Below are 18,968 nucleotides of genomic sequence, written 5' to 3' on the forward strand. Positions count from 1 at the left end.
GTGCCCTTCTCAAGTTAGAAATAAAAAAAAAAAAAAAAAAGTGGTATTGGGCCAAAAAAAGTGAGTTTGGACATGTTTGGCAGTTCAAACAGATTAAATCTCACAGCCACAGCTGAGCTTTTTCTGTGAGTTATTTCCCCGCTGCACTTCATGGTGTTTTCAGTCTTTTGGGGCTCTTTCCTCTCTCTCAAATCCAGGGCAGCTGCAGAAGGGCTGGGAACAAGGATTTCATCGCCCCTCACCACAGTGGCCCTTCTGCACGAGGACCATGAGGGATTTGTAAGCACAGAAGGTCTTACTGGGGGTCTGATTCCTACACCTGCAGGAACAGAGCTCTGCAGATGGATGAGTTTCAGCAAGGTCAAGGCTCTTCCAGTTTTCTGCTGAAATAGACCTGTCAACCCACTGGGACACGGTCCTTCTGAAATGCCAGATAGATCCTAAGTGTCTTTTTATCCCTTCTTTCCCCAGGAAAGCACTGCAATAAGAGACAGGTTATCCAGTCTCATATGTGAGTTCAAGAAGAGGGCTGCAGTTTGGGGGGAAAAAGGTAGGAAAGCTTTGGTTACCAGAGAACTTCTGAGAAATAAAGTCATCTGACCACTTGCAAAGACTTCACAGATTTCTGTCTTTGATTTCCTTCATGATTTTGAAGACAGAAGACACAGTAACAAGTACTCAGAGGCTTCTCAGAGATGCTACAAGCTGTTGACTGAATTTCAGGCCAGTTTAGACATCACTCCTGCTCTCTTTCCAGAGCCCATCAATTTGTCATTCTAGATAAGCTCAATTATTGGTGCAAAGGGAAAGAAACTACTTTCTCCTGCTTTGGAATCATAATATAATTGTAACAGCAAGCACTTAAAGAGCTGTTCTGCACTGGAGGTGCCAATATGCTCTGTGAAATACTGTATTGCAGCCAAGGCAATGGACACATGAGAAGGTAGTGACTTGCCTGTTGCAAGAGGAGGAGATGGGTCCCCTGAGGGGAATGTATTGGCATAGCTAAAGTCAGCTTTGCATGAAACCTTCGGCCTTTTCCACAATATTTTGCCGTTTCACAGTAATTCTGATTTTGAACTTATTTTTCCGATTCTCCTGCTAGCATGCCAGGACTCCAGGACCTAAAGTTCCCATCTACTGGCTCAAGCCTGGGGTTGATAGCTCATGAGGCTCCATCCAAAAGCAGAGAACACTGTTCCCCAAGTGTATCTTGCAGGGACCAGCCTTCCCAGCACCCCGCTGAGTCTGCTGCCTGTGACAGACAATGCTGCATCATTCCAGAAAATGGTGTGGAACACCACTTGTATAATCAAATATCACCAGTGTCCTTACCAGCTTCTTGCAGATTCAGAGGTTTTTTAAAGGCAGGAAGAACCACCAGCTCAATTCTGACAGCACATAGCACAGCCTCCTCCTCTAGCTCTGCTCTCAACCCAGTGACCTGGTGCTTCCCCCACAAAGCCCACAGGCACAGGCACCACGTCACCCCTTGGTCTTCTTTGGATAAACCCAACAGACAGAGCTCCTACATCTGGCTACAAAATATTTTTGGTAGTCCTTGGGTTGTCTCCAGCTTCTCCCTCCCACCAACACCAGCTCAGCCCAGCCTCCAACATTTTCTAAACCTGAACACACAATGGGATTGCAGCGCTTCAACCACCAAAGGCCAAAATTCCCCTCCAGGCTACCCCCCAGCTTGCCCTGGCAGTGGGGGGACAGCACAGCTTTGCAACCCTCCACTTTAAGGTAGATTTTATTTGCTCAAATCAGTTTATTAAGTTGTGTGTCTTGCAGTGAGTGACATTCTCCCTTTTTAGCAGGATGGATTTTAATGGAAATTGCCCTCTCACATCACTGTGAAATCAAGGTGGTTGGTCAGCTGGTAAAATCCTCTTATAGAAAGCCCAGCTTTCATTCTTTTTATGCTGCTTCAGTCCTGGGAAATTATCCCTTTGGAGCTACCCAATATATTCATTACTGTGCTGGTCCATCCTCTATCCTCTCTCCTGCCTCTATTGAATCCGAGTCCCAGCCATATGCTCCTCAGACACTGTCAGCTTCCAACACACAGACCAATCTGTCAGGATGGAATCTGAAATACTGTTATCTCGTGTTGGGTGTAATATCTCCTGGGCTAGAAAATGATCACACATCATTTGAGAAACTTCAAAGAGATTTATTTCTGGTTATATGAGACTCCCAGCATACATCTTTATGATTGAAGTCTCCCATTACCTGGTATTTCTTTCCATTTATTACGGATAAAAGCTCCAGAAGCAGCTCACCTCTTAATGTGAACCCATGGTCTGTAATCCCCTTTACAGGCACCACACACTCACCTCTCTCTATACCTCCCAACTTCTATAGTCAGAGCTTTAATATCTCTGTATTTAACAGCTAAACGGGTCACGGTCTCTTTTCCCCTCTGCCTTTTCCCTTGGGCACACACTGCTGTTCACACACACGTTGTACTCAGCAGTTTAAATGCTTCAGTCATACAAATCAGCCTCCCCTCACTCCATTTTGGCAACTGTATCAGATTTCTTTTAGTTAACAAACATTTTCAATTCCTGCCATTGTCAGAAGCATGAAGAATGAAGGAGGAAAGTGTTCATACAGCCACCGGAAATTAAACAATTTGCTTGGGCCTGTGATCTGCCTCGATGGATAAAACAAATCTGCCAGTGGCATTTTGGAAGGTGCTCTTAGGCAAACCACTGCCTCTGCCCTGCTACACCAGGCAGCATGATGGAGGAGTGCTATTAAACATTGTCAGTCAGACATCTGGGGAGTAATAAATAAAATTCATGGAAGAAATAGGATAAAAGCAGGGAGCTGCAGGGGACTCTGCAGTATCAGCAGAAGATGTTCAAAGCCAACCTTGCAGCTCCTGCTTGGAGGAAAGCCCTCTGCCTTTGTTTGGGCCTCAGCAGGAAGGGATGTTTATAGGTTGTGTCTTTTAAAGTACAGCAGGACTGAGTCAGAGCGTGTGTTTACATTGGGTTGTTGGGTGTTTTAAATATCAGCACCAAGTCCCAAGAATAAATTACTATGGTGGGAAAATAAGGTAATGTCACTTTGTACTGATGCAACAAATTTTAGTGCTGCAAAGCTAGTGGGTAACAAGGCAAGGCTGTGCCTGGTGATACACCTGGTGCAGTGGTGTTTGCTCACAAAGCTGAGCACTGGCAGGTCCACAGGATTTAGAGGAGGAAAGACACACATGGTGGTACAAAATACCACTTTATTAATGACAGCTTTTTGGTCCAGGCAGATGTAAACAGGCCAGGGAGGAGGCATAGCAGTAATTGCTCCAAGAGTAGGAGGCAGCCATTCCTAAAATAACCAAAACTTCCTCAAAGTCTCTGAAAACACTCTTCATAACCTCAGCAAGAAGAGACTGGGACCAGTTCAAACCAGCACTGCACTGTGTACTGGGATTCCTCTCCGTGGTGGGGAGTGGTTCCCCCTTGGCAGAAAAAAACATTGACCAACCCAGGAAGAGTTAAAATCTCACTCCAGTTCACAGAATCATGAAACAGGCTGAGTTGGAAGAGACTTTTAAAGTTCATCCAGTCCAACCCCCTTGCAGTGAGCAGGGACATCAACTAGATCAGGTTGCTCAGAGCCCTGTCCAACCTGGCCTTGAACGTTTCCAGGGATGGGGCAGCCATAACCTCTATGGGAAACGTGTTCTTGTGCTTCACCTCCTTCTGAGTAAAGAATTTCTTCCTAATATTTAATACCTATCTAATATCTTCATTTTTTCCAACCAGCTTCTAAGAGCCTGGGCTCAACTCCAAAGAAATTGGTCTCAATTTAGTGAAGAGGCTTGGATGTGTGTGAAACCCAAATGAATGGGCAGCAGGACCAGGTAAGAGAGTTGAAGGTGAGATCTTTAAACAAGGTGTCCCTCCCAGTGTTTTCATGGGGAGGGCCTCTTTTGCTGTTCAAAATTATTTCCTTCTGTTAGGTTTGGTTTATTTTGTATTTTTATACACCACTGATACGGTGGAGCCCTGCCAAAAATGGATGTTAAAATGCCAAAAGGAGGAGAGGCTCTGCTGAAACCTTTCTGAGTCAGTAGGAGCCAGGAAGCAGGGAAGCCACAGGCACTTCTGTTCATGCACAAGTTCCAGCCCCAAAGTGCAGGCTCTGGAAGCTGGATTTTACCTAATCATCTGCATTAGACCCATAATGATCTGTCACAGTTTTAAGCAGGTGCACATTTACCAAGGCTACAAATTGCCCTGAGATATCCACAGCCCAAAATCCTAAGACAGTCCAAATCCCTCTGTGAGGCACTAACACATTCAGTATGAATTTCACACAGAAGACCTTTTTTTATTTGTTTTTAACATGAATACTGTCCTTGGCATCCTATAAGACATGTTACATTCCCAGGGGCATAAATGGAGGTTTGTTGCAGCTTTGACTGGTCTCTTGTCAGACATACAACATCTAATTCACTGCAGTGTTTCTACTTGTCCCACTCTGGTTGGATGTACACACTCCCAACCATTCCACTACTCCTTCTGGCTGGGAGGGTTCATATCTTCTTTGATTCCTTCATCTCCTGAAAAGGAAAGGAAAAGGGGACAGTGCTGGAGATCGATCGGTGTGTGGCTCAGCCCCAAAGTTGGGGCAAGGTATCTCGAGGGACCTTTCCATTTGTACTGAGTGGTGTTTGTCCACAGGGATCATCCAGTCTCTCTCCCTGGGTGTTCCTCTCATCCCAACCTGCAAATCGCCTGTGAGTGCCTACATCTGGATTTGGTTTGTGATTTGCTTTTTCAGTCAGGGGAGAGAAGCAGGTTCAGGAAGGATGTGGTTCATCTCAAATTTGGTGTCTGAGCCTGCTTGGGTGAACTGCCCCCGGGATGAGTCTCTGCCATCATCAGTGGAAAGGGTTGTCCAGCTGCTCGGATGGGGTTGTGCTTGTAGGGCCCCACTTTTAGGTTCAGTCTGAGGAAAAATGTGGAGACTTTCTGGCCTCTGATCATCTTTGCTGAGCTGAGAAAGAAAGACTCTCAGGCACAGCGTTTAAAACACTTCCCTTCCCACAGCCTTTTCCTCTCTGTTTGGTGAGAAGATGACATTTCCATTCACACAGCATTCAGCACAAGGCACCCCCATTCCCATTTCATCCTTGGGCGCCGCTCTAGGAAAAATAATAAACAGCTGAGTGTGGTGGTGGGGTTTGGGAACGGTTCCAGCTCACAGTTAAAGGACAGGCCCCGTTATTTCTTGATGAATAACAGCATTTACAGAAGGCCTTTCACCCCGAGGTGCTTCACAAACTATAAACATACATCACCACATCACAGAACGGGCAAAACAGCCAACTTCAAAGTTACAGCTGGGAAAATCCCACAGGCAGCCCAGTGCAGGGAGCGACTCACCTGCCAGATACCAAAAAGCAAGGCAGTCCTACACACAGGGAGGGGCTGCTGCTAGACTTAGGCATGTCCAAGCTGCAAAGTAGACCACAGGATTGTCCTTCTCCTCTCTGGAAATTATCTGTATGGTCTTTAAATGTCTGTGTTTAAACAATGCTACTCCCTCACTGCCAAAGTTGAAACTATTTGTGTTTTATTGTGTTCCAACATGTTTGTAAGGTCCATGTGATTGTTCACCTTTATTTCCTCTCCAAACAAGGGTTCCTCTCCATTTCCTTCACACTGGCCGGTGCCAGCCACAAACGACTGCTGGTTGATGCAACACTACACCAGTGCAAAGACCCAAAGGAGCAACTAAAAAGAAGCTAAAGGGACCTTAAAAAAGATGATTCAGGAGTTTTTAGTGTCAGGAAAACTCAGCTGCCAAGATTTGGTTTCACAACTTTGAAAACCTCAGAGAGTGAAAGAGCCTGAAGCTGAGTGTGGAGGTGAGGAATGTGCCCCGAAGGTGGGTCTGGAAGGACCTGGAGCCCCCTGTCCTGAGGGTCCAGCACCTTCCCTCTGACAGCAAATGTGGGATCAAAACAGGACCATGCCATGCACAGGCTGCATCATGGACATTTCTCAGCATCACTGACCACCTGGGTGATTTTACCCCCACCTTCAGGAGCCTGGATGGGGATCAGCAAATGGAACCTCACGCTCCAATTAAGTGACACTTTTACAGAGGAATCACAGGACATAAAGTGTGTAAAAAGCCCAAGGGTTCAGAGACAAATTTCAGCATCTGATTGTCATCCTTGGTTTGCATTCACCAGTTTATACTGGGACTTTCTGCTTTCTAGAAGGTTCCCTGCCTGCCCCAGTGAAGGGGCTTCAGTGCTGGTGGTGAGCATGGAGGCTTTGCAGCCAGGACTTTTCTCTTGGTTTAGGTAGCACAATGCAGGTTCATTCATTCCTTGCTGGAACAGACTGAATCAGCAGACAGACAAGGCAGTAGAAGGACATCATTACAGTTAGGGGTGAGCAGGGAATGGTAAATTTAATTTCAGATGTAATTGTCCAAAGGAAAATGCAGATGATGCAAAAAGAAAAGCTTCTCAACAGTGTAATTTAAGGCACTAAAAAATAAGCACACAAATTTAATACAGGAACCCCCAAATTAGAGACATCTAGAAACCATCTGAACACTTTCTTCCTCACTCCAGTTTCCCCAGTGGTCTGACTGCCACAGTTAGTTCTGCAAGGCCAGATTTGGTTTCAGAGTGATTAATGATTAGCAGCAGCCACAATTTTTTTCAATCCTTTCTGAAGATCAGGGGAGGGGAAAAAATGCAGCTCAGACAGAATTTCTGCCTCATGTTCCGTGCTCTCAGCGGGGCTGGGCTCTTGGAACACCAGTGGGAGCTACAGGAGCAGAGAGTATTACCAGGAGAAGATTTGCTCCATCTCACAAGTGACCCACCCCTTTGGAGCTGATCTTCCTTTTCTTTTCTGCTATTTATATGAATAAACTCCTCCCCAAACAGTTTGCTGAGTGATAAGAACTCGGATCATCAATTACCCGCCTCGTGTCAGGCGGCTGCTGCGGTGGGAATGAGATTTGCATGTGGTCGGGCACATGGTCCTGCAATCACAGCCTCCCCTAATTGCACATCAGCATGAATTAAAGCCTGGCTGCAGGGATGTTGCTTCCCTGTTTCGTCCCTGCAATGGTTTCTGTTGTGGCAGTTGCTGCTGAAAAATCCCCGCTTTGGTGATCAAACCAAACCTGAAAGTGGTGTTGGGCTGCACCACAAACGAGTCCATTTTAGGCAGCAGATACAGTTTCCAGTGGAACAGCGTTGCCCTTGCTGAGTTACCTCCCTCTGCCAGTGCTTCCTGTTTTTTCATTGTCTTTGAAGCTTTACATTTATTTGTAAGCATTAAATCAGAATTTAGTTACACTAAGAAACATTGGAATTATAAATAATCTAATCCTAATACAAGTACAGAAATGAATAGGTATGGAATACTGAAAAGGTATCACTGGAGTCTGTCCTTTTAAACAGGCAGTGTAGAAGACATGATTATACATTCTTGTGCCAAGGTGTGAAAACATGTCATGCCTAGACATTATCTCATTAACATCCTGTTCATTCTCAAATCTAAATCCAGATAACAATTGTTTCATTTTGTGTGTATATATAATTTGTGGGTTGTCTGCCTTTTGGTGAAGTCAAGACATACAAGGCTAATGCAAATACATGAATTTCATTCCCACAGCAGACCAGCATCTTCCACAGGTCCCTTCTTTGAGGTTAAAAGGCATATTTGAAAAGGACTTTTTTTTTTAATTACCCTCTTTGCATCCAGGAAAATGACTGAATTGGTACTGACCATACCATGTACAGGTCACTAAAGTATGTACCACAACCTAAACCCCATTCCATCCATTCCTAACAGGGCAAATACATTCGGAGCATATTGTGCAGATGCTGCTGTAGCTGGAGAAAGGAAAGACAGTCTGATTAACCTCATTCCCTGATAAAAATCACACCAAACACTCTGAGAGAAGAGGATAAACATCCTGCCTCAAAGTCTCATTTTACCCATGTTGCCCTCCAAGTGCTTGAGAAGCCACAGAGGGACTGCACTTTGTCGATATCCCAATGGAAGGCTGAGGTTACCTCCAACACACCAGAAATTTTTTTTAACACCTTCAGCTTACAAATCCTTTATGGAATTACAAACAAGAGATTCTCTGGTTTCAAAGGGGTGGCAAAAAAGCAGACTCTCCTCCAGGACATGGCTCAGTGGATCGTATAACCACCTTCCGAAGAGAGAGCCTGAAACACCAGCACCGTCTGCAGCAGCTTTTCACCTTGCCAAGAGCAAGGCTGGGGGGGCAAAGATAGTTTAGGTAGTGCTGTGCTGGTGTGCCCACCTTGCTGCTGATACCCAAACGTGGCAGTTGAACACTGTATCTCCTGTTACCCCATTTTTAATGCAGCTTGGAGGAGTTCTGTGTTAGATTTCCAGTCCGGCTGATGAGGGAATTGATGCTGGGCTTCTGTAAGAAATGTGTCTTGTAACAGTGCAGCACGTTGATGAAGTAACCAAAACAATACAAAACCACTGTGAAACACATTAAATGGATTAAGAATTGGCTAACTTAATGTCTTAAATACAATTATAACTAGAGAAATTTTCTTTGAGTGGGTGTGTGTTTGGATAGATCCCGCAGGGACTGGTTCTTGGCTCTACGCTATTTTATTTTATCAACGACTTAGGAAAAAACCTTTAAATCATTATCAAAAGATTTTTCAGATGAAAAAGGCTGGGAAAATGGTCAAAAGAAGGAAATCAGGTCACTGGTACAAATAGGTAATTGGCAATCTGAAGGTAAGCAAGTGCAACCAAGTCACAAGATTGGAGAAAGCAGAATTTTGCCTGGTGGGGGCTGTGGTGGTTCTACACTGGAAAGCCATGACCAAAAAAGGGTTGCAAGTCAAAATGAGTAATCAACTGTCCATGAACTGACCCTAATCTTTGTATGTATAAGCAGATGAAATCCAGGGAGAAGAGGATGATAATGTTGTCTGGGTATTCCCCGTCTCTTGAAACTGCTGCCAACCCATTGTGCCCTGATCTTATGTCCACAAAGCAAGTGGGAGGTTGAAAAGCTGGAGACAATTCAAGAAAGGGGCACAAGAATGTACACAAGTCTGAGAAAGATGATTTGCAGGGAGAGATTTAAGGAGCTTAGTCCATGTAGCATGTCAAAAGAAAGCTAAGGGGTGGCTGGACACTGATCCAAGAACCTCCAGGGAGAAATTCAGTATCCAAAGTTGTCTTCATCCTTGCCAACAGGAATGTCTCATGTCACCAGCCTTGGTCCAAGTTCCCACACCAGGTACACGCCTTGGTCATGTCCTGCCACCTTAGGTGGGGAACACACCGACCTTTCTTTCGAGGAGAAATCCAGGTGCCTGGCCCAACCAGAGCTATGGCAGCTCTGGCAGGTCCTTCCAGCCAGCAAAGCCAGGACTGGGAGCCTGTTGTGCACCAGATTTTGAGTGTGAATGTGGCCAAAGAATTCAGGGCTGGGATCCTCCAGCTCTGTTTTCATTCTGTGGTTTCTGTCTCTGTTCTGATCCCGGTGCCAAGGAAATGCTGCATTGTTTGAGAGATGTGAATCTGGTGGCATAGCCTGTCTCAGGACAGGCTCTTCCAAGGCTCTCATCTGATCTCTCAAGAGAGAGGCTAAACTAAGGGACAGAGATCACAAGCTTAGGCAGGGAACTGCTGTGCCTTTTCCCCCAAAAGGAAGGAAGGATTATGTACTGACCAGCTCGAGCAAGAGAAACAGGGAAAGGCTGGAGAGCAGCAACACTTCAGAATGCTGTACATGAGAAAGACATTAAAAATAAGCTTTTTGCTGGGTCCATATATCAGCAGCATTTATTTCCCTCATCCTACCTGCCCCTTTTGGAGACCTCTTATCACTTCAAAGGCCAGTAGCCAAAGACAACAGTTGCACAAAGGTCAGACAGGGGTGGTTCACATCAGGATGATCCATCTGGATGCAGATCCTGCCTGGAGTGCGGCCCCTCCCTTTGTGTGGGGGTTTTCTTCTCAGCTCTACTGGGAGATGGCTGGAAGTACAATGAGGGGGGAAAAAAACCAAAAATGGTGAATACGTAACAGGAACAATTTGTTCTTGGATTTAGAGCTGTCTATGGACAGTATGTAAGGCAGTGTTTTGAGTGAAATATTTGACTAATGATCCCTACAAGGAGTATGGAGTAATTAGTGCCTGGAAGTGATACAGAGGGATATGGGGAAGTTGGAAGTGGGTGGAACAGAGTGGGATCACAGCAGCAGCTGAGAAAAGCCCACACCATTGGAGGTAGCTTTTCATGGGGGAAAAAACTGTGAAGAAAGTATGTGCTGAAGAACAAGCTGGATGCTTTAGCACACTTTTAAAGTGTCCTTAACACATTATAAGAATGTGCTAAAAACAATGTTCCTGCCTTTTACAAGCTGCATATTTTTAATTGCAGCAAATTATTGACTTGCACAAGCTTTACACAGCATTGGTGAAACTCAGGCCGTTATACTTCAGAATAATTGCATGAATTACTTTAATATTCAAACATTGGTGAATAAACAAGTATTGTCCTGCATTAAGTTCTCAACAAATTGTTGCTTCTTCTGGTTGAACCTTGTGGTCGCTGCAAAGACGACTTTCTTGCAGCACCTCCAAAAGCTTCCATGCAAGTGCAAATGCGACGCATAATTTGAGGTCTCTTTCGCTAATTGCCCACGCAGCTGAATTCTACACAACAGCTACATTCCAAAAAGGCAGAATCTGCACTGTTTGTTTATTTTCCCTCCAGCGGGAACGAAGCTTTCCACGAAGGAGCGACTGCAGCTGAGATGAATTCAGCATCACAATGGTGAAACAAGAAGTGCATTCATGTACCAGCACGTTCAACTGCGAGTGGCGTTTGAGCCCCTCTGCGCCGTGGTTGCTATGGCGTCTGTGGGTGGTGGTGGGGACGGCAGGAGATTCCCAGCATAAATGCCAAACCACGCTCTAATATATCTCACACTGACCCACTATTAATTCAGTGGCTGCTCTTTTATCGTTAAAGGAAAAGAAAAAAAAAAAATCAGCTCAACTTTCACTTCCAGAAGGGATGTGAAATTCAAACCAGCAGCAGCTGTAAGGGTGTAAATCACATGACAGAAACTTAAAAGGTTTGGGGTTTTTTGTGTTGCTGGGGCTTTCTGAGCCTATAGAAGGATTATAAGGAAATGGGAATAAGCTGATAGTCACACTAAAAAGTTGGGCTGTGCACTGGCCCGTGGACTTTCATCTTGCCATAAAATGTAAGGATTGTCAGAAATGCATGTTAACTGAAATATGAGGTTTCAATTCCCTGTGAGTTTTCTCTAGGTGGACAGGAAACCTGTAGCAGAGCTGGGTATTTCTTTGGTCCTGTTCTCTTTATTTACACAAACTTTGGAGGTTTCTTTTCCTTAATCTGGAGAAGAATCAATAAAAAAATCTCTTTCGTGGTCTTTTTCTTTGGGACTGTACTTATCATCTTTGTGCCAGAGGCTGGGACTTCTTTTTTTCAGCTCCATGCAAGCCGTTCTCCATCCAGGTGTCCTGCACACACCTTTGTTTAGTCAAGGACAAGGGATTTTGTGTAATTGCTGCAATTGTTTCAATTATCTGTGTCTTTAACAAAGATCACTGGCTACTTACAGTTACATTAACTCTAACATGGCTCTAAAATAGTGTTGTGCATTGAAATATAATTATACAGGAAGCAGAAGGTATGGATTTGTGTTTCCTACTCCAGGTGAGCCCTTCATAAGCATCCTGTCTGGACCATGCTGGTGGCTTTGTGCCCTCAGGGAGGTGACACCCTTCCTGCAGGCACACATTTTTGTAATAGCTCTGGAGGTTGGTATCAACAGGAATTTAGAGTCTGATGGCACTGGGCTCTTCCCAAGGGAGCAGCCTGCCTTAAACCTGGGCTTATCTGATGGCTACAACAGGCTGTCCATGGTGAAAGGTGGGGAGTAAGACATTGCTGCTGGCACTGGAGAGTAAGATACCACCAGAAACAGGCTCAGCAGAGGATGCGAAACAGGCTCATAGGTGCCAGGACTTGTCTTCTTGCCTTTCCCTGCATTGTTTCCTGCCTGGCAGATCCTGACCAAGGTCACAGGCTGTTTCCGTCAACCCCTAGCCCTGGAGCAGGGAATACTGGGACTATTCACGGAGAGCACGCAATCTCACTGCACAGAGGCAGCCAGGGTTTTTCTCCTGTTCTGTACCAGCATTTCAGCTCATCTGGCACTTTTCATTCAGGAGCATTAACCTACAGTCTAATATAATTATGTACTATATGCGTTTAAATTTTTAATTAGTTACATGCACTCAAGAGCAAATGGTCCCTTTTCCCCCTGATACACACACAGAACTCCTCTCAGCCTTAATGGGGTTTACATGGGTTTATCAAGTGATAATAAAAGCCTAAACGTTGGCTTCTGCTAACATTTACTGGGTAATTCCCTGCTCTCTCGGCACATGGGAAGTGTAACTGTGCACTGTTAAGTGCAACATAATGGGGAGAAAAAACATTTAAGGTTAATTCTTGGCTTTACCCATGTTACATACACGGTTCTTTTGGAAGTGTTAAGACAAATCCCACAGAAGGAAGCAAATCAAAGGGAAAACTGATTTAAAAGTCCTAGGTGGGTGTTTTCTCCCCTGCAAAGGGCACATCTGTACCTTGGAACATCTGGGTGAGTCTCTTTGCAGGAGGCTGCATGTTGGAGGCTGCAGTACAGAGAGTCCCTGCAGCACCTCGCTCTTGCTCGGAGGGGAATCCATGAAGGAGATAACACCAGCTGGGCTCTAAGGGGAAGCATGAGGAGATAACACAGCTGAGCTGATTTAATCTACTCTCATGTGCCTCCAGCCTCCCATCAGGCAGGCGTGAAGCAACAAGTACTTCAGTGCTACCCAGGCATTCCTTGGGGCTGGAAACAGGGTTCAGTCCCAAAGGGTGAGACTTACCTCTCCCAAATTCAGCTGTCTGCAGCCCAGGGCCCCCCATGGCTTTCTTGTCCCCACAGCACTTACATCTTTCCCCTGATACTGAGAAATAAAACTATTGCACTGAAGTTCAGTGACAGCAATTCCACCTGAACTGTGTGTTAATGTCCCTGGCTTCTCCATGATTTCTGGCTACAAAGCCTTGGCCTGTTTCTCGACCTGGAAGTGCCCTGGTCTTTAATGGTGAGAAGAAACTGCTACAAACGGGTGTGCAAAAGTTGTGTCACCCCTGCTCTGTGCAGGCAGCTTTGGGGAAGAAAGGGCTACATTATGAACTGGATTATTGAGTCTCAGCCATTGCCACAGTTGTTCAAAACTAACCATTTTAAAGTATCTTCATAGTAGCAGTATTTTTTAATGCTTTGGGGGCTGAGTTTTGCATTAAGAACTCACTTTCTGTGGAGGTTTCTCATGCAACACACACAAACACACAGCCTGGGTGTATTTGCTATGCAGGTTCAGTGCAGAGTCTCGATATTGCTCTCCCAGCCATTTCTGATGTGCCACAGCAGAGGTAACTTTTAGAATTATTTGGTTTGGAAGGAACCTTAAAGATCAAGCATTTCCAATCCCCTGCCATGGGCAGGGACACCTCCTACTAGACCAGGACTTGCGAAGAGGAAGCAGAGTGGGAAGAGAGTATGGAAACATCAGCAATTTTAGTCACCATTAATAAAATTTCTAGCCACATGCTTAACCACTTCCCAGAGAAAATCAGGTTGGCATTAGCAGCAACACCATGCAGATCTGTTTATTGGAAAAATTGAAAAGGAAAACCTCTTTGGAGAGTGAGTGCTCCAGGCTGGTCTGCTGTTGGACAGATGCTGAAAACTGATCTCCCCAGGAACCCCACAGCCAGGAGGGACAAGCATTTATTGTGCCACTGCAACGCAGCTCCATGGAATTTGCTGCCTTTTATCCAGTGAGTGAAATAAAATAGGAAAGGGTTGGGGTTTTTTTAAACTTTCATATTGGAAAACTTGCCTGTTCTAAGGGGAATGTGGTGCAGGCTCAGCTGCAGGCAAATACAGCCAGAGGCATCCCACACACATACCAGCACATACACAGGAGCCATACACAATATGCAAACACTCTGAAATCCCAAACAAATATCTTGAAAACCAGTTGTGCTCCACATGGAACAAGGGGCCTGCCCACACACAGAATTAAGAAGTTAATTAGTGTTTAAATATTTTCTTGCAAGCTTTGGCACTATTGCTGCTTCAGTGAGTATAAAACTAGCAAGAACAAGTGACTGGGGGGAGAAGAATGACTCTGGTTTTCACTATGCTCTGATAAATTATAAAAATCATGCAGGTAAACTGTGCATGTTTTTTATTACAGCTTTACTGTGACAGGACTGGGAACTGAGGGAAATACTTCTTTTTAAAAGCATATTCATTTTGATCTAGCAGTGACCTTTTAATACGTTCAGGTCCCTGCAGGGAAGATGAAGCTACTTGTGGTCTTGTGTAAGAAAGGATGAGGAAAAAAAGGCACCTCAAGATGACATAAAATCAAGGATCAGCCATGGGGAAATAAGTTTTCACCGTCTGAGGTATTTCACCAGACTTGATGATCTATTCATTTTGATACATTCCCCTGTATGACCCCACAGTGGGATGGGGTTTGTTGGCTCTGCCAAGAAGACTCATTTGTCAGCTGGAGTTAGAGAAGGTTGGGGTATCTCTGCACTGGTTGGCTCTGGGCAGTGAGATACTGCTCACCCCTTCCTGCAGTCATTTTTATATTTACCCACCTGGGATAGGATTTTCAGTTGGAGAGGACCTACAATGAACACCTAGTCCCACTTCCTGACCACCTCAGGGCTGTCCAAATGTTAAAGCCTATCTTAAGGACACTATCCAAAGTTTTTTAACTCACTGGTTTTTAATTTACCTCTAGTTTGCCAAGTTTGCAGGTTTGCTCTGAAGGCACAGCGCTTCCACTGCAGGTATTGAAGCTGTACATTTCTCTTTTCTGGCCTCTAGGGACTGAGTTTTAATTTAGGTGCTTCTGCTTCCAGAAACATGACTAGCAAGTCAAAATGGAGAGATCCTTGAATACTGCATTTGAAAAAGCCTGAGCAGTGAAGGGTTTGCAGGCTGAAGCACTCTGTGATCACAATACTCACTAAGCTCAGAGTCTAGCAAATAGTTTTACACAGGACCAAGGCCTTACGGAAACAGGCATCAAGGATGGAGAGGGAAAACATCAGCACTTTAGCGCTTAGCAATTGCTGTCTGCACTACAGTGGTGACAGCCCAACCCTTCACAGTTCGCTTCTCTCGAGGGTTGATAAATGGTTTGATTTTCTGTGAGATTCTTTGTCTAGAGAAGTTCCCTGGTATCACCAAGAGTCAGATCAATGTTCCGAGCACAGCTGCAGTGAGGCAGCTGGCTGCCATCAGGATGTATTAACTCACCTCTCCAAGTTCTCCTCCAGCCTCGCCACCGACTCGTCTTTCTGACCTTGAGCAGGAGGTTTTATCCATTGAGGTGCCTCCTGGTGTGCCTGCAGATGGGAATCCTTCCTGCCTTTCAGTGACCGCTATCAGTTAGCTAAACCTGAACCTATAACATGCTCTGAGCCCTTTAGATGAAACATCCCAGAACTGCAGCTGTTATTGAAACACGCGGGTACAAGCAATGGATGAAAACATCTTTCTGGAAATGATGCTCACAGACTCAACTGCCTGTGTGCAGGATTTGTCCTCAGCACACCCTGGACACAAAGGCTGAATGCGTTTTTTTCTTTTGGTCATGCAGAGGTGGATCAGCAATGAGAATATGGCCCTGAATATGTAAATATGGCCCAGAGAGCCAATCGTGTCCTGGGCTGCACCAAAAGCAGCGTGGCCTGATCCAGGGAGAGGATTCTGCCCCTCTGCTCCATGCTGGTGAGACCCACCAGCAGTGCTGCCTCCAGTTCTGGGGTTGTCAGCACAGGGAAGGCATGGACCTGCTGGAGAAAGTCCAGAGGAGGCCACAAAGGTGATTAGAGGGATGGAACCCTCTCCTATGAGGAAAGGCTGGGAGAACTGGGATTGTTCTGCCTGGAAAAAACAAAGCTTTGGGGTGACCTAATTGTGGCCTTCCAATATGTGAAGGGAGCTACAAGAAAGATGGACAGAGACTATTTATTTTACAGTGACAAGACAAGGGGAAATGGCTTCAAACTGACAGAGGGAAGGCTTAGATTAGATATCAGGAAGAAATTCTTCCCTGTGAGGGTGGTGAGGCCCTGGCACAGGTTGCCCAGAGAATCTGTGGCTGCCCCATCCCTGGAAGTGTTCAAGGGCAGGTTGGATGGGGCTTGGAACAACCTGGGCTAGTGGAACGTGTCCCTGCCCATGGCAGGCGTGTTGGAATGAGATGATCTTGAAGGTCCCTTCCAGCCCAAACCATTCTACAGTTCTGTGAATATTCTTTTATCTTATTAGAAAACAGTGCTTCCATTTAACTATGACTCAGACAAAATGTAAATAAATGGAAGGGTTTTTTCCTCCCTTCTGGTTTCCACAACTGATTTGCATGCTTGTGGGCATTTATCTTACAACTTTTAATCGTATTTAAGAACCGTATAATGGTTGAGAACCAAACACATGTTTTTAAGGCAAACAAGCTCCATAGTCCAGCTCTCAACCCAGCCCTTCAGGAGTCTTTACTGATACTGTTGTAATGCACAGGGCTGGAGTGAAGAGCCAGGAATGAGCATTTAATTGACCATTGGTTTGAGGACTCAGCATCTTAAAACCCTGTCCCAAAGGATTCTCTTTCATCAGGAAACTGCAACCCTGAGAATACTAAGGATGAGAAATGTATCTGCCACAGCAGATGATCTCTATGCAAGGAGGGCAGAACAGGTGAAAAGAAGGGAGGAGAAAGAAAATAATTGTTTAACCTATGGTACAGTCTGGGGGAAAAGGCAAACACAACATCACAGACAGTTTTGTGCTTGAATTCAACCAGTTCAGGATCAGGCTCATGAGGTGGTTGGTGACAGCAGGACTCAGGGGCTTCCTTTTAATTCCCAACCTTCAGGATGACCCAAATCTATATATTTGCAAACTTTTATCAGGATATATTCCCAGGCCTGAGTATTTCCTTGCATAAAAATAATAATGGATGCTAAAGAGTAGCATTTATTGTAAAATAAATAATAAATATGAATAAAAGCAGAAGATAAAAGGCTTGGTCCTCAGTTGGGATGAACAGGGGCAGCTCTGCTCTCTTCTGTGGCCACACTATGGCAGTGAAGGATTTGGTTCTGATAAAATTAAGCATCAAAAAAGGACTTGATCTTTTGTTCTAGGAGTACCATTAGCTCCTTCCTTAGTCCCTTCTTCCAAAATTCTGCTGGAGAAGAGAGGCAAAAGGATTAGTCACTGCAAAGCTGCAAATATTTGGCCAGTCTAAGAGAGAAAAAGCCATTATCCTATAGAATCTCTTCCTCTGTGGGCTCACTGCAGTTTATTTTAGCTCATGAATGAATGTATCGAGTTGTCTCTTGAAATTCAAGACAAATGCTTTAATTCAGAGTGAAAAGGCAAAATAATGAAGGATTGTTGCTCTGTGTACTTAAAAATAAACATCATCAAGCCTGTGTTTAAGGATGTCAGATATTCCACAGGTGACTTTCCGGTAATTCTAGTACTTCACACTACAGCTGCAGCATAAGATAGACAACAGTGGCCTCAATTCCTCATTTATTGTGGTCAATAGTCATGCATTTGTGTTATTTTTCTGAGGGAGACATTGTTCAGCACAGTAGCTTAAAAATAACAGTCCTATTGCTATTGAATTTGTTCTTCTTGGGTTTTGTTTCCTGTGGGCTATTTCTTAGGCAGAGACTGACTGGAAGTGTGCAGGGACTGGATCTATCCACAGAAGAACTAGTGCTGAGAACTTTCTCTTAATTTCCACTAGATATAAATAAAACTGCTGCAACTCCTCACCAGCCCCAGAGAAAGGGTGTAGTCTGCACTGCAGGGAAAATACAGATAAACTTGAAATTCCAGAAGCTCTGTTGCCAAACTTCATGGATCTAAAATTCACCTTTTTATCCTTCCACGATAACACCACTTTCCAATAGCTCAGTGGTTAAATCTCTCAGGTACCACATTAAAGCAAGCAGTGTAAGATAGCAACTCTGTGCACAAAATAGACTTTTTGGGGGGGATAGAACGCACTTAGAAAAAAAATAAAATAATTGTTTTGAAACTTTCCAACCCCCAAAGATAAATCCAACGGTTAGACTGAACACATGCATTTGAGATCAAAATAGCAACAACTATAAAATTAGTAACTGATTTTATGAAAAGATAACATTTTGTATAATAAGAGTATTAACTTACCATGAATGTTTTTAAACTAACAGAGAGCAGGTTTCGATTAGATATTAGGGAAAAATTCCTTACTTGTGAGGGCGGTGAGGCCCTGGCACAGGTTGCCCAGAGAAGCTGTGGCTGCCCCATCCCTGGAAGTGTTCACGGCCAGGTTGGATGGGGCTCTGAGCAACCTGGGATAGTGGAAGTTCTAACCCCATGGCAGGGGGTTAGAACTGGATGATCTTGAAGGTCCCTTCCAACCCAAACCATTCCATGATTTTATGAATGTGCACCTCTACAGACAACAATTTGCTTTTTAAGCGTGAAATCTGTCAAATGTCTTAACAGTCCTTTTTTTATTACATATTTTGTAACATATTTATTGCTTCTTTTTATTACACTTTGTTCACATTAATCTGTTTTAAATCACAGTGAAAGACAGCACTGGGATAAACTAACAGGAGCTTGAGAAATCTCTACACTTGCTGCACCTGCTTGGTAAATAAACACAGCAGCTCAGCCTGTAACTAGCTCAACATAAACAGATTTTCAAAACAGTCTGACACTAGAGCTGATCTAGCAACATCAAAACAAAACAGCAAGGAAATTTTGCCT

The 18,968-nt window shown here is 44.5% G+C and overlaps 1 long non-coding RNA gene across 1 annotated transcript; it reads left to right on the forward strand.

Annotated features, from left to right (window-relative positions):
* The first annotated feature begins 445 nt into the window (after nucleotides 1-445).
* On the forward strand, nucleotides 446-8,286 carry LOC108498946. Its single transcript, XR_001875352.1, has 3 exons — nucleotides 446-550; nucleotides 3,780-3,877; nucleotides 7,848-8,286. It is a non-coding gene; the product is annotated as an uncharacterized LOC108498946 (long non-coding RNA).
* The last annotated feature ends 10,682 nt before the right edge of the window (nucleotides 8,287-18,968 follow it).

This window comes from Lepidothrix coronata, unplaced genomic scaffold (assembly GCF_001604755.1).
Source record: "Lepidothrix coronata isolate B3197 unplaced genomic scaffold, Lepidothrix_coronata-1.0 Scaffold67, whole genome shotgun sequence".
Lineage (NCBI taxonomy): Eukaryota > Metazoa > Chordata > Aves > Passeriformes > Pipridae > Lepidothrix > Lepidothrix coronata.